The sequence below is a fragment of the Eptesicus fuscus genome, chromosome 20 (assembly GCF_027574615.1).
Source record: "Eptesicus fuscus isolate TK198812 chromosome 20, DD_ASM_mEF_20220401, whole genome shotgun sequence".
NCBI classification, from domain to species: Eukaryota; Metazoa; Chordata; class Mammalia; order Chiroptera; family Vespertilionidae; genus Eptesicus; species Eptesicus fuscus.
Genome location: NC_072492.1, coordinates 30,578,007 through 30,593,024, shown reverse-complemented (window position 1 = coordinate 30,593,024; position 15,018 = coordinate 30,578,007). Strand labels below are relative to the sequence as shown.

The following is a 15,018-nucleotide window of genomic DNA, read 5'->3' as shown; positions in this document are numbered from 1 at the left end:
CAACAGGACCAGTCAAGTCTCTTAGGACCTTGGTTTTCCCCGCCTGTGAAATCAAGGTGTTAGATGGGAAGATTCGTATCAGCCCGAAGAGTGAGCGATTCTAATCAACATATCAGGGAAAGGCTCTGGGGACAATGCCACACCTGGCTCCGTGACAACACAGTGTGACTGGGTTGACTCGCATCCTCCCGCTGGTCTCGGCCCAAATGCTTGCCCTGTGAACGGGACTAAGTTATCCCTTCTAGACAGTTTGGTGCCTCACATCCGCCAGCCTCTTGTAGCGAGACTTGAAAAGAGACGCCCTGTGCTGCCACCTAATGTTCCTGTTCCCTCAAGGCGACTCTTCTTTGTTTAGAGCAGAGTCTCTAGGCCCTTTAGGGAACCTGCCAGCGATGAGGATCTAACAGGAGAGGACAAACAGGAGACTTCCAGGTGCCACCTCGTTAGGGGAATCAGGGACTATGACTGTAAGAGCTATAAGGTTTTTGTAAACTTTGTAATTTCCTCCTTACTGTTATTTCCTGCCTGGTTCCCTGTAGTGATTAGCAGTAAGACTCTAAAAACAAAAAGGGCCAAGGTGTTTGTTTTCAAGGGCAGCAAGGAAACAGGGAACTGGGGGACAGTACTCCAGAGTTTGAGGTAAACAACTCCAGGAGATGGAGTGGGTGGAGGGGGCCGGGAATAGGGGCAAGGAAAGCAGGCTGCCTTGGGGCTTGTTTGAAAAAGGAAAGAGGGGGTGGGAGAAGGAGGCTGCATTCTAGTTGAAGTGAAGGTAGCAGTCGGAATAGCATTGTCATTCTTTCCTGTTTTGTCTTCAATTGTACCAGTCTGTTTTCAAGCCAGGAAAATGAAGTAAATGTATAGCTATCAAACTACTGTGAAGCAAATGATACTCTCTAGAGCAGCGGTTCTCAACCTGTGGGTCGCGACCCCTTTGGGGGTCGAACGACCCTTTCACAGGGGTCGCCTAAGACATCCTGCATACCAGATATTTACATTACGATTCATTAACAGTAGCAAAATTACAGTTATGAAGTAGCAATGAAAATAATTTTATGGTTGGGGGTCACCACAACATGAGGAACTGTATTAAAGGGTCGCGGCATTAGGAAGGTTGAGAACCACTGCTCTAGAGTAAGGATCTTAAATACAAAGGTCTACAGAAGGGCCAGGCAGATAAGGTACCTGAATGGGGCGGCAAAGGGTAAGGCTGTAGGGAGTGGTGGGGACTGTGGTAAACTGGAGAGCTTGCCCCTCCTAAGGAGACAACGGCTACTCAGCCCCAGGTGGCTATGGCCCGAACCAAGTTGTGTACTCACGTTGCCTGATCTTTCAAGTTTTCAAGAGAAGCTGGAAATTTATCTTATTATGTGAAGTCTCCTTCTTTTTATGTTTAGAATGCAAAGTATTTTATTTTTAAACTTCTAAATTTGAAAACAAGACAGCCTAGGTCCGTGGTCGGCAAACTGCAGCTCGCGAGCCACATGCGGCTCTTTGGCCCCTTGAGTGTGGCTCTTCCACAAAATACCACGGCCTGGGCGAGTCTATTTTGAAGAAGTGGCGTTAAAAGAAGTTTAAAAAATTTGGCTCTCAAAAGAAATTTCAATCGTTGTACTGTTGCTATTTGGCTCTGTTGACTAACGAGTTTGCCGACCACTGGCCTAGGTTAAATAAATAACAGTTTTCCAAAGCTGAGTGTGCCCATTGGAGCTCAGTTTTTGTCCTTGAAGTACGAAACAACTTTCTAAAACTCCTAGGCAGGAGCACGACTGTTTCCACGATCTGTGATGAGATGAACTGATCAATCTCAGGTGGTAACATCCCGATGCCCTCACCCCCCAGAGTTTTGCGTCCATTGTTTATGCTTATATGCATGCATACAAGTCCTCGTTTGATTTCATAACTCCCCCACCTCTCCCTAACTTTCCCCCTGGAATTTGAAAGTCTGTTTGATGCTTTACTGTCTCTGTATCTGTCTTTTTGTTCATCACTTTATAATGTTCTTTACTATCCATAAATGAGTGAGATCATGTGGTATTTTTCTTTCATTGACTGGCTTATTTCACTTAGCATAATGTTCTCCAATTCCATCCAGGTTGCTGCAAATGATGAGAATTCCTTCTTTTTTATGGCAGCACAGTATTCCATTGTGTAGATGTACCATAGTTTTCTGATCCACTCATCTGCTGACGGGCACCTAGGCTGTTTCCAGATCTTAGCTATTGTAAATTGTGCTGCTATGAACATAGTGGTGCATATATCCTTTCTGATTGGTGTTTCTAGTTTCTTCGGATATATTCCCAAGAGTGGGATTACTGGGTCAAATGGGAGTTCCATTTTCAGTTTTTTGAGGAAACTCCATACTATTCTCCACAGTGGCTGCACCAGTCTGCATTCCCACCAGCAGTGCACGAGGGTTCCTTTTTCTCCGCATCCTCGCAAACACTTGTCGTTTGTTGATTTGTTGATGATAGCCATTCTGACAGGTGTGAGATGGTACCGCATTGTTGTTTTGATTTGCATCTCTCGGATAATAAGTGACTTTGAACATGTTTTCCTTTTTCTCCCTTTGGGAAGAGTTTACAAAACTCTAGAGCAGATGCATTTTTCTTGTCTTATACGGACCATTTCATTCCAAATGTCCCCCAAGAGACATCTACCACGTACAGGAACCTGTCTTCATCCTTCTCACTTTCATGCACTTCTGAAACCGGTGCTGACTTCACGCATGCTGACATGACCAGGTACAAGGAATTTGGTTTTGTCCAGGACAGGAAGCTGCTCCTTGCCCTTGTGTCGCTGTATTACCACCGGGATTTGGGCCGGATGTTGCTCTCAGATGAGTTGGGCATCGTCTACTCTTTGTTCCAAGGTGCAGCGCTGTGTGAATGAAGGTCTTCTCTGAGGCCAGGGTGCAGGAGGCCGGGCGGGGGCAATGAGGCAGAGGGTGCCGGCAGCTTTAGGTGGCGGCGGGTCCAAGTCAAGTCTCCGTATTTTTATCTGTTGGCAGCTAATGCTGCTTTAAAAATAAACACAGCAGCATTGTGTGAGTCAAATAAAACATGTGTGAAGATGAATAAACAGAATCCTCACATGCTTTGGAGTTGGGAGGTCCTGTAGGGAGAGCTGTCACGCCCCACCACTCATCATCCATTACCCCAAACAGGAAGAGAAGTATTTTCTACCTCTAACAGAAAGATGTTTTTCTACTCCACGACTCCAGCGGGAAGAGGGAGGATCTTCTCCTCAACCAGCAGCCACTCAGCTAATGAAAGACTTACAACGCAGCCAATGAAAGACTGTTAAAACGCAGCCAATGAAAGGCTGTTACAACGCAGCCAATGAAAGGCTGTTACAACGCAGCCAATGAAAGGCTGTTACAACGCAGCCAATGAAAGGCTGTTACAACGCAGCCAATGAAAGGCTGTTACAACGCAGCCAATGAAAGGCTATTACAACTCAGCCAATGAAAAGCCATTACATTTTGAATTCCTAGTTTCCTCCAATGGACTCTTTGTTTACAACAGCCCCTCTGAACCCCCCTTTCCTCTATAAAAGAACTTTCTCCTTTGTTCTCTGGACTTGCCCGTGGTTTGCTATTAGATTGGGTGTTCTGAATTGCACTTTCTAGAATCTCAAAGTTCTAACATGATCTTTGCCAGGCGTGTGTGGACAATAGCAAACTACAATCAAACAAGCAAATACCAGAGAAACTGGAAGTAAAATGTGTTGTGTTTAGGTTTGTTAATTTGTTCATTGTTCCTGTCTAGCTGGAAAGCCTTGAATGTATTCATTCAATAAATCAGGAAGCATTTATTGGATACCTAGTACGTGCTAAGTCAGTGGTCGGCAAACTCATTAGTCAACAGAGCCAAATATCAATAGTACAACGATTGAAAATTCTTTTGAGAGCCAAATTTTTAAAATTTAAACTTCTTCTAAAGCCACTTCTTCAAAATAGACTCGCCCAGGCCTTGGTATTTTGTGGAATAGCCACACTCAAGGGGCCAAAGAGCCGCATGTGGCTCACGAGCTGCAGTTTGCCGACCATGGTGCTAAGTAATGAGAAATTTAAAATTTTTCCTGTAAAGGGCCAGATAGTAAATATAGACATTGAAAGCTGTACAGTCTCCATCACAACTACTCTGTTCTGCCAATTGTAGTTTCAAAACAGCTTTAGATTCTGCATAAACGCGAGTGGCCGTGCTCCAATAAAAATTTATTTACAATGGGCAGCAGTCCATGGGCCACAGTTTGCCAATCCCTGATCTAGATGTAAGAGAGTTTGCGGCCGAATGCAATAGTTTTCCTTAAGGAAACCTACATGTTTATGCTTTGCTTATAAACACAAAGAATTAGGCGCTATCTCTATAAGTTTAAAGTTATATTTGTCAGGAGGCTATCCAAAGTAGCTCTCTCTAATTATTTAGTGTAATACATCCTGTAAACATAAACAAGTTACTACAAACATTGGAAATGATGCCCGTGCTACCTAGCTACTGAAGTGAGTTTGGCAGGGCTGTCTGAATACGAATTTAATTTATGATAATTTTTCACAAAGGAAACCATTACACAGGAGAACATTGAGTATTTGACCGAGCTAGTTATCTCAGTGGGGTGATTCAGTTCCTGTTTTGATTGGATTTGAACTGTTGTGAAGAGGCAACGTAAAATTGAATACAACTGTTTGTTTCCTGAGTCCTAAGGCTTACTATTTGGAACTTTCAAAAATACGTCCTAAAGAGAACAAATGAAGCAGCATATCACTTCCATCTTTTATATTCTCAATGAAGTAATAGTACATAGAAGATGCTAAAAAAAATATTTTTGCTTTATGAGTGGAAGGCGGACGGACGATAACCATGTTAACTCCTTTAGGTGTAACTTTTATGAAATATCAACTAAAGATGCCTAGCTATGTACACGGCTGTGGATATTGTAGATTGGGTGCCAAAAGCGATCTGTAGCCCCCTTCTCCTTTGCTTTCTGCTAATATAGACTCCCTTGCAGGTGAGAGGTCCAAGCGTTCCAATTCTGGCCAACGAGGTAGAAACACTTGTTTATATCTTGGGGCTTGTTAGAACTTTTCCTAATAGGGACTGATTCAGTTTGATCTCTATTCCTCCTCTCTTCTGCCTGACCTAGAACACAGGTGCAATGCCTTAGAGGTTCAGTAGCATTGTGTAATCTTGAGGACAAAGGCGACAGACTGAGGATGGTGGCGTGCAAAGAAAGAGGAAGGCCTGGTGAGGTCACCGAACAGCCACACTAGTCCTGAACTGACCACCTTAGGGTTTCTTGTTCCAAGAGAAAAAATTTAGTCCCTGCGGAGTCAAGCCAATACTATCTGGTTTTCTATTACGTACTTGCAACCCAACCCAATCCTATCTGTTTGGGGCTATTTCGAGTTTCCTTTTATTCTCACAGTCCTCAGCATTGCTCAGGAAATGAAATTTCTGGCATCCAATGCAGTTGTATTAATTCTCCAACTCTTCAGATTGTGCCACTTTAAAAAGTTGGGTTAAAGACACTTAAAATCCTGTTTCAGACTCAAATAATATCTAAAGATGAAAATTCACTGGTTTTCTTTGGAAGAAGTCCTATTACAATACATCAACATCAAGTTCCAAGAAAATGTTCTACCATATAACTTCTAAGGAAATCAAAGGTGTTGTCAACAGATTCTGAACTTGTTTCAGGTAGCAAACATTTTATGCCAACAAATTGTCCAAAAAGTATTTGAATATAGTCTACATTTTAGAGTTTCATAGGCCTCTAACCTATTGTATTTTGTGACATATAGATTATTATAAAGACCTTTCAAATTATTTTAAGAGTCCCAGTTGCCAGATTTTGAACAATTTGGGCATCAAAAAGTTAATGATGGTAATGGATTATAGCACATTAGGTAAAATGTAAAAATATTTATAAGTTCACAGTGATTCACAAGCATGCCAGCTAAAAAAATGTAGGCAAGTGACAGAATTAGACTTTGCAACTGCCAATACAATGATTGATTCAGGGTAGCATCATTAATGGGCGCTAAAGCCATTGAGGGAAAGGATGTTGGGGAACAAGATAATCATACGGTTTCAGAGTAGCATCCCACAGATCAATTAATAATTCCGAAGGGAAATGCATTTTTACCATTGAGAGATCTGTTAGACACTGTCTTAAAACCAAGAAATCAAACTTGTTATCACCAATGATAAAAGATGGCTTAGTGTGTGACTCGTTGAAAATCATTTAGCTTCCCAGAGTCTTGGTTTCCTCATCTACAAACAGAAGATTATCTGTATGCCACAATGTGGATGGGCCTTGAAAACATTATGCTAAGTGAGAGAAGCCAGACACAGAAGCCACGTACTGTATGATTCCATTTATATGAAATGTCTGACCGAACAGGCAAATCCATAGGAGGGAGGGGTCACGGGGAAGGACTTCTAAGCACTGTGAGATTTCTTTTGGGGGTGATGACCATGTTCCAGAATTTAGATAATAGCGGTCACACAAGTCTGTGAATATACAAAAACCACTGAATTGTACATGTTAAGAGAGTAAATTTTATGGTATAGGAATTGTATCTCAATAATGCTGTTTAAAAAATGCAGTAACTTGCAATTACCATAGAACCTAGCAATTCCACTCCTAAGAATAGGCAAGTGGGAAAGAGACAAAAAGAAGATTAGTAGTTGCCTAGACAGGGAGGGTGGGGAGGGGGACAATGGGAAGTGACTGCTAATAGGAATGAGATTTCTTTTCGGAGTGATGGAAATGTTCTAGAATTGATTGTGGTGATGGTTGCGAATCTTTATCAATATACTAAAATTTTGAAATGGTACGCTTTCAATGGGTGAATCAAATAGAATGGTATGTGAATATATCTAAAAGCTGTTAAACAGGTAAAACCTTAAAATATTTTAGGTTTAAAAAAAAAAAAGGAGCCCTGACTGGTTTGGCTCAGTGGATAGAGCGTCGGCCTATGGACTGAAGGGTCCCAGGTTCGATTCCAGTCAAGGGCATGTACCTTAGTTGCGGGCACATCCCCAGTGGGAGGTGTGTAGGAGGCAGCTGATTGGTGCTTCTCATCAATGTTTCTCTCTATCCCTCTCCCTTCCTCTCTGTAAAAAAATCAATAAAATATTTTTTTTTTAAAAAAAGGAAATGATAATACCGGTATGAGGTCTAAATGACCTCATTTTTGTCTCTTTGTTCGCATAACACCTCATGCCACCCCGACCCAACCCATACTATTATTTATCACACCAAATCATCGCTGTGAATGCTTTTGTCTTGCCCACGGAGCTGAGAGCCCTCTGATAACAGAAACCTTTTTAAAAAATGTATTTTTATTTATTTCAGAAGGGAAGGGAGAGGGGAGAGAGAGAGAGAGAAACATCAATAAGAGAGAATAATTGATCGGCTGCCTCCTGCACACCCCCTACTGGGGATCCAGCCCACAAGCCGGGCATGTGCCCTGCCTGGGAATCAAATCATGACCTCCTGGTTCATAGGTCGATGCTCAACCACTGAGCCACACCAGTGGGGCTGATAACAAACTTTCTAATCCACCCAGGGCCGGCTTCCTGGGTAATGTGACCTGCGCAGCCACACAAGACTCCCTCCTCAGAAGGGTCCCACGTTTGCTTTAATACTCTGCTGTCACCATCTTGAAATTCTCCATTTTTGAACAAGGTGCAGGCGCCCTCATTTTGATCTCGCACTGAACCCTGCACACTTTGTAGTGGTCCTGGATCCACCTTTGCCCCGCACAGCTCGGCGCAGTACTGATGCTCAGTGGGTGTCCAATAAAGGTTCCTTCTCTTTCCCAGACCCAGTACTGAGACTTCCCCCGGAACAGTGCCCCGACCTTCAACACAGATCCAGCCAGGGCCTCCTGGGTGCCAGGAAATGTGTCAGCAGCTGGGGACACCGTGAGGCGCCAAAGCCACAGCGGAGGGCTCTTCCCCTTCCCAGCAGGGGAGCTGCGGAGAAGGAGGCTGTGCCAGCCGCGCACAGGGCCCCTCCCCACCAACCTCCACAGCCACCACCGCGTGGGACTCGTTTGTCCTCAGAGACAAATGCATCACCTTGGGACTCTGGCTTTGTGAGTTCTGCTGTGTAATAGGAAGTAGAAGGCTCTAAGGAGTGCGGGTGAGACTGCAGTTCTTTCCGACAGTGGGAAAGAAAAAGTCCACTCTGCCTTTCTCAGTATGCTTGTGGTCTGTCACAGTGACATCTATTATTAAAGGGATCTGTCAGCACCTCTTTTAAAAAATACGTTTTATTGATTTCAGAGAGGAAGGAAGAGGGAGAGAGATAGAAACATCAACGATGAAAGAGAATCATTGATCGGCTGCCTCCTGCACGCCCCAAGCTGGGGATGGAGCCCGCAACCCGGGCATGTGCCCTGACCGGGAATCGAACCCTGACCTCCTGGTTCATAGATCGATGCTCAACCACCAAGCTATTGCCAGTCAGGCTGTCAGCACCTCTTAATTCAATGCAGTTCCTAAGGACAAAACACCATGCTCGGCACTGCTGACAGGAAGATAGTAGCTGGCTCTTCGTAAGCCCGAGCTCTTTGGATAAAGATTACAGGGGCCACAACTTCCTGGGGCGTCAGCAGGGAGCAGCAGTCCTCGAAATTCCTGATAGACCTGGCTTCCATTGATCGACGTGCTTCCCGAGGGGCGGGTCCCAGGGGCAATTCCTTCACCTCCGTGGACTTCAGTTTTCTTATCAGAACAACCCTGGCGTCACAGGGCTGTTGTAAAGATTAAAGGAGACAAAGCATGCGCAATAGCGGCACGGTGTCCAGCACCTAGTAAGAAAGTCACGCACAAAAAAACAAAACCTAAAGCATCCTATCCAACCGTGCTGTTTTGCCCCCAAATGCCTAAATAGTTCTGTTCCTGGCCCACAGCCACATGTTATAAAACACCGCCGCCTGCAATGCCTATGTCTCTAGCTCGAGGGGAAGGCACACAACGCCCGCCAACATCACCCGACGCCGTGACGTGACGTGACGTGACGTCAGTGAGCTCCTCTTTCTCCCTCCCCGTCTCGGTAGTGAAGCCCACACCTGCTCCCACACCCCAGCACACAGTGTTGTGCGGGGAAGGCTGAGCGAAGGAGCTGGGCTGGGCATGCTGGGAGAAGAGGGTTGGGCTTATCCGGGCACGTTTTTGCTTCTTTGGGCCCTGGAGCCCCTCCTCCCCAGCACAGCCTGCCCCTTGAGCACCTCAGTTGGGCTCTCCCCCAGCCCCAGCCCCATCACTGGCCAGTCATGGGAAGTGGCTGCTCCCAGGGAGAGCAGCATGACCTTGAGCAAGACAGCTTCCTTCAGTGGAGGGAAGGCAGTCCCCCAAGAGACACTCATCTGAGAGCTGTCAGCCAACCCTCCCAGCAGGTGGGGGAATGGGTGCCTCAGTCCTGAGCGGGGACTCTAGGTGGGCAGCTCAGCGCAGAATCAATGACGAGAACTAAATGGTAGGAATTGCTGTTCTAAGTTTCAGCCATTCCTAGGAGTGGTGGAATAGGGACGGGCTGGGGGAGGATAGAGGGTAGGCCCCCTGCCAAGCTTCATAGTGGATTATGGGGGCAAATGCATTGAAAGCGGCACAGATTATGGTTTTATGTGCATTTAACCAAACTTAGGGTCGATCCCAGCGAAACATTTCTCAGCAGATCCACAAAAAGTACAAGGAATGCCTTGATCATAAAATAGTCACCATTTATAAGATTCTGCTTGCTTTTTAAAATCTTCATTGTCGAAGAAATATGATGCTTATAGTCAAAACCAAAAAGCTTGGGCTCTGGAAATAGACAGGACTGGACTGGAGTTCCAGCTCCATGACTTATAATGAGTGACCTTTACTCAGTGACCAGTGTAAGGAAGATAATATTACAAACCTCACTGGATTGAGATGATGTCCCCAGCACATACAAATTGCTAAATAACATTTCTTTTTCTTCTTTTCCTTCTCCTCCTCATTATTATTATTTATACTGCATTTCCCTGTCTGAGCACAGGGAAAAAAAATGCTGGGTTCTCACTCTTCAACTCCTGCTCTAACAATCCTCATTAATAGCCCATTTTCCAGCATATTGATGTTTTGCTTAGTTTTTAATTTTTTGCTTTTTATTGAATCTATTGGGGTGACACTGGTTAACGAAATTATACAGGTTTCAGGTGCAAAATTCTGAAACACATCATCTGTTTCACCACCCCAAGTCAAATCCTTGTCCATCACCATTTACCCCCCTATACCTTCCCCCACCCCCTGGCCATCACTGTGCTGTTGTCTGCGTCCATGATTAACTCATTTGTTTTAGAAAGATGGGCTGTAGTCAGATCATGGTATGCTCCAGGTGCTAGGCTAAGAGATATGGACATATGTTATAGACGGTGGGAGCCACTAAAGGTTTCGGAGCAGATGTTAGGAAATAAAAGAGAAGAATCAAGATTACTTTAGATAGGAGGGCCTGAAGACCCCCTGAAATTTTGAGTAAATATTTGTGTGAATAGCCATGTGTTTCTTTTTCTGGGGAGAGAGTCCGTCACTTTCATCCACACTCAAAGGTGTCTGAGACTTAAAAAACGGCTAAGGATCCCTGTCTCAGCAGTTTCCAGCGTAGATGGCCAGCAGCATGGCAGTAGCATTCGGAAGAAAAGGGGTCCCAGGGCAGGAAGTCGGGAGGGGGGGTTGGCTGGAGGGGAGTAGAAACGGTCATTTGCCTCTGCGCTCTATCGCTTTCACGATGCTGCTGTAGGTGGATTTTCCAGGGGCACCGGGCGCTGGAACCCTTGCAACTCCAGCGCCTGCAAGGCCGCAGCCACAGGCGCGGGAGTGACCTCCGTCACAGGCTGGAGTTTGAATGACACTGTCAAGAGAGTCAGATAAGCGGGCCAAGGACAGCTCTTTGAGCATATTTAGCCTGCCTGCCGTGCCTTTTCCGAAGAGCTTTCTGACCGATTATTTTTCTCCACACAGGAAATTCACATTTTGAACTTCACTTCCTAAAATACATTCAACGACGCTTCGGCTTCTGAGGAGGGGCCGGAGGGGAGGCACATAATGACTGCTTATGTGCTTCGCTTCTCATCGGAGGAAGTTATCTTTTCAGAATGACCGCATGCCCCTGACCCTGTCTGAAAGCAGGTGGGTGTTTAGGGGCTAAGTTCGGAAGTGTGTAGGATCATTGTTAGCACTCAGACGACCTAGTTCTAGCCTACTGTGGAAATCCTAGCCTCCTGAGGCATTCCTCCTCTCCCTGGAGAGGAAGAAAAAGTACCTGTTACCCCTTACCTACTCATGCCAGGAAAGCTAACTAAAAATATTTGGGTAGAGGGGTGGTCTTTCCACAACGATACTCCCTGTGAAGGGTTGAATGGTGTCTCCCCAAAATTCCTATGCTTGAATCCTAAGCCCCTGTACTTCAGAATATGATCTTATTTGCAAACTAGAGGCCCGGTGCACGAAATTTATGCACTGGGGGTGGGGTGGTTCCTTAGCCAGGCCTGCGCCCTCTCCCAATCGGGGACCCCTCAGGGGATGTCTGCCTAAGCCAGCAGTTGGACATCCCTCTCGCAGTCTGGGATCCCTTACTCCTTACCAGCCACCTGCTCCCTGCTCCTTATTGCTCAGCTCACTGGTCCTTAGTGCTGCCATGGAGGCGGGAGAGGCTCCCACCACCGTCACTGTGCTTGCCAGCTGTGAGCCCGGCTTCTGGCTGAGCGGCGCTCCCCCCTGTGGGAGCGCACTGACCACCAGGGGGCAGCTCCTGTGTTGAACATCTGCCCCCTGGTGGTCAGTGCGCATCATAACAAGCGGTCATTCCACCGGTCGTTCTGCCGTTTGGTCGATTTGCATATTAGGGTTTTATTATATAGGATAGGGTCCTTGCGGATGTCATTAATTAAGATGAGGTCATAAGGGTGGGCCCTAATCCAATATGACTGGTGTCCTTATAAAAAAAGATAATTTGACACAGGACACACACAGGGGGAAAGCCATATGAATGTAAAGGCAGAGACCAGGTGATGCTGCTACGTGCCAAAGAACATCAAAGAAATTGCCAGGAAACCCCCAGAAACTAGGGGGGAGGCAGAGAGCTGAATCATCCTCATGGCTGTCAGAAAGAACGAATGCTGCCCACACCTTGGTCACAGACTTCCAGCCTCCAGAACTGTGAGACCGTAGATGTCTGTTGTTGAAGCCACCAGTTTGTGGTGCTTTGTTACTGTCCTAGTAGCTCCTGAAAACTAACACACTCCCTTTCTCTAGAATTGTAGAGCTGCTCCATTCCGCTTCTGGAAAATCCAGTCCTGGTTTCCTGAACTGAGGTCTCAGAGAAGGTAGGCGGGGTTGTGGCGACCTTGTCAATCAAAATGGCTCCTGCAGAGCTTGCCAGGTATGCAGAGCTCATTGGAGGTCAGCAGGGACAGTGGCTTGGGGACCTCCCACCCTGCCTTGCACTGTGGGGATACTCTGTCCTGTGTGTACTGTGGCTTAAGGAAGGGGGGGTCCCCACTGTAGAGCCGAGTGCTGACTCTCTTGAAGGATCAAAATATTCAACCTCAAGTCTGGAGCATGGATTTTGCTTAACCTGGCTCCTAAAAGTCTTTGTTCTTAGCCTCTCTCTCCCCCATCATCAAGCTGTTGCAAACTTGTCTTTAGTCACCTGATGACTAGGTTTCCATGGTTACCTACAAACATGCAGCAAGGTGTCATTCCTAGGAGGCCTCAGGATAAAACCAGTAACAAGACAGGGCCTTGGCGCAATGAGAATGACCTGGATCCAATGACCAGGATGGAGTACTGGAGAGGGAAGGAGAGAAGGAGAGAGAAAGAGAGAGAGAGAGAGAGAGAGAGAGAGAGAGAGAGAGAGAGAGAGAGGAGAAAGAAGAGAAACAATGATGTGAGAGAGACACATCGATTTGTTGCCTCCCATACTGGAGTATTGGGGCTCAGGGCTCAAACCTGCAACCCAGGTACGTGGCCTTGATCAGGAATCAAATCTGCAACCCTTCAGTGCACAGGCCAAAGCTCTAACCATTGAGAAACAACAGCAGTGGACTCTGTCTCTGCCTTTTGAATCTGGGTGAACTTGTAATTTCTCTGTCCCATAAAGTTCAGAAGAAGTGATAGATATGACTTCTGAGCCTGGGTCATAAAAGATGCTGAGCTGGCTCTGTGGGAAGTCCATCACCACGTCAGAAGTCTGACAACCCTGAAACCACCTGCTGGAGAGACCACGTGAAACAATTCAGGAGGCAGCCCAAGCTGAGCTCCCAGACAACTGCCCGGCATCAACTGCCAGCCACGTGGATGAGCCAACTTGGACGTCTGGCCCAATCATGCCCTCAGATGACTGCAGTCTCAGCCAACATCTAAATGCAGCTTCATGTGAGATCCCAAGGCTCCCCAGAGCTCCTTAATTTCCCGACTCAGAAAATCACAAGCAAAAGAAAATGATTGTGTTTTGTTTGTTTTAATGTTTTTATTGATTTCAGAAAGAGGAAGGGAGAGAGGGATAGAAACATCAATGATGAGCCGTTCTAGCATGGCTCAGTGGTTGAGCATCGACCTATGCACCAGGAGATCATAGTTCAATTCCCAGTCAGGGCACATGCCTGGGTTGTGGGCTGAGTCCCCAGTGTTGGGTGTGCAGGAGGCAGCAGATCAATGATTCTCTCTCATCTGATGTTTCTCTCTCTCTCTTTCTCTCTCTCTCTCTCTCTCTCTCTCTCTCTCTCTCTCTCTCTCTCTCTCTTTCTCCCTTCCTCCCGGAAATAAAAAAGAAAAGAAACATCAATGACAAGGGTTTTAGGAGCTTTGTGCCAGGAACTTCGAGTAGAAACTAAATAATAAGCTATTATTATGTAGCTTATTATTTCTATAAGAATGAATCTCACCTAAAATTTTTTTTAAAACATTCAATTTGTTTTAACAACAAAAAAAAAGTTCATCCATATCTACCATTCTCCAACTCCAACTCTTGCAACTACCAATCTATTCTCTAAGTCTGTGAGGTTGTTTTGTTTTGTTTTAGATTCCACAATATAAGCAAGATCATAAGGTATTGTTTAATATATTTTATTGATTTTTTACAGAGAGGAAGAGAGAGGGATAGAGAGTTAGAAACATCGATGAGAGAGAAACATCGATCAGCTGCCTCTTGCACACCCCTCACTGGGGAGGTGCCCGCAACCAAGGTACATGCCCTTGACCAGAATCGAACCCGGGACCTTTGAGTCCGCAGGCCGACACTCTATCCACTGAGCCAAACCGGTTTCGGCATAAGGTATTGTTTTTCTCTGACATTTCACTTCGCATAATGCTCTCAAGGTCCATCCACCCAGGCTCTTGCAAATGGCAAGATTTCAGTATTTTTTATGGCTGAAACTATAATAGTACAAGGGTAATATGCTAATTAGACTGGATGTCTTCTGGATGTCCTTTCTGACGAAGCCGTGGCCGGAGGGAAGCCTGGGTCCCGGGTGCCGGCAGCCGGGGGAAGGAAGGCCTACTCTTGCATGAATTTTTGTGCATAGGGCCTCTAGTAATATATATAATTTCTTTACCTATTCATCCACCTATGGACATTTAGATTGTTTCCATATCTTGACTATTGTAAATGATGCTGCAGTAAACATGGGGTGCATATATATTTTCAAATTAGTGTTTTTGTTCTCTTCAGAAGCAGAATTGCTGAATCATATGGTAGTTCTATTTTAGAAAAAAATTTTCTGCAAAAAGTTTTTTTGGTTTTTTTTGCAAAAAGTTTTATTGTTTCCATTTGGCCCAGTGCATGGGAGAGGGCTTCAGGGCAGAGGTTAAAAGAATGACTAGTAGTTTCAGGGAGAGGCTCAGGCAAAAGCCAAACACCAGAGGGATGCAGAGGGGCCCCTTAAAGGCCTCGGCTCCTAAGGCTCCTAGTCGGGCTTAAGGGTGAGCCTTTCAAAGAGATAATTGCCCAGCCTGGGGGCCAGCAGCCTGCAAGGTGAGGCAG

At 45.6% G+C, this 15,018-nt stretch overlaps 1 pseudogene; it reads right to left on the bottom strand.

The window, feature by feature from the left end:
• Positions 1–2,615: 2,615 nt before the first annotated feature.
• On the bottom strand, positions 2,616–11,675 carry LOC114234420 (microtubule-associated proteins 1A/1B light chain 3B-like; annotated as a pseudogene).
• Between the last annotated feature and the right edge of the window lie 3,343 nt (positions 11,676–15,018).